Source organism: Ursus maritimus, unplaced genomic scaffold (genome assembly GCF_017311325.1).
Source record: "Ursus maritimus isolate PB19 unplaced genomic scaffold, ASM1731132v1 scaffold_17, whole genome shotgun sequence".
NCBI classification, from domain to species: Eukaryota; Metazoa; Chordata; class Mammalia; order Carnivora; family Ursidae; genus Ursus; species Ursus maritimus.
The window spans coordinates 17,248,395-17,249,568 of NW_024424119.1; the positions used below are offsets into that span (position 1 = coordinate 17,248,395).

Genomic DNA, 1,174 nt, shown 5'->3' on the forward strand with positions numbered 1-1,174 from the left:
AAAAGTCCTTTTTTTTTTTTCTTTTAGTGAGCAGAAATGTTAATACAATTCAAGCTAATTTATTTTAGAAAAGCATTTGGAATATTGTAAATACTTCAGTGTTATAATTTTTCAAACATCTTGATTTTTCAAAAAGATGAAAAAATCATAAATAATATTAAATACCCCATCACATAATAACTTCAAAATATATCCTATAGTAAATCTGACATATTATGATCCATGCTGAGATGGTATGTATAAAAGTTTGGTGACTAACTGCCAGGCCTCATGAGACAGATTGTATCATCATGAATCCTGACCATGTCACCCATTAGCTATGTAACTTTGGATAATTCATTAATTTAATTTTTCTTAGGTAAAAATATAGGCAATAGTACTCTCTTCATAGACTTGTTGGGACAACTAAATAACATGCGTAAAGCACTGAGTACCGTATGTGTCAAATACATAGCAATGACTCACTAAAAGTTTGCCATTATTGTTGCTAACACTTTGATATGTTTAATGTTCATGGATGAGGGGCGCCTGGGTGGCACAGTCGTTAAGCCTCTGCCTTCGGCTCAGAGCGTGATCCCAGCGTTCTGGGATCGAGCCCCACATCAGGCTCCTCCGCTGGGAGCCTGCTTCTTCCTCTCCCACTCCCCCTGCTTGTGTTCCCTCTCTCGCTGGCTGTTTCTGTCAAATTAATAAATAAAATCTTTAAAAAAAAATGTTCATGGATGACCAGGATACAGAGAGATTTCAGAGTCTTATCCACGATATTTCTTCTCTCTATGGGTAAGCATCAATAAAGGCAAACTGATGAATGATATCGTTAATTAAATGAAAGGCCAATTTGCATAGTCCAATTTTTTTCTTTAAATATGGAAAGCTTCCCAAATTTACGTGTCATCCTTATGCAGGGGCCATGCTAATCTAATCTGAATCATTCCAGTTTTAGTGTTTGTGCTGCTGAAGTGAGCACTGTGTAGTCTAATTTTTGTTGAGGAGCCCTGGTACATCAACAGCAACACAGTAGTCAGATATTAAACAAAAATCTGTGTCTCAGTGTCTGCAGAGTCTGAGCACTTTCTTTTCCTCTCAAAGTGGCTTTGCCTAAAATTTCACAAAGTCACCTCAAAATGAGGTCACGTACCCCACTGCCATCTTCCTACTTTGCCAACTATGGGTT

The 1,174-nt window shown here is 37.2% G+C and overlaps 1 non-coding gene across 1 annotated transcript; it reads right to left on the reverse strand.

Annotated features, from left to right (window-relative positions):
• Nucleotides 1-860: 860 nt before the first annotated feature.
• Nucleotides 861-967, reverse strand: LOC121103171. Its single transcript, XR_005835329.1, has one exon. It is a non-coding gene; the product is annotated as a U6 spliceosomal RNA (small nuclear RNA).
• Between the last annotated feature and the right edge of the window lie 207 nt (nt 968-1,174).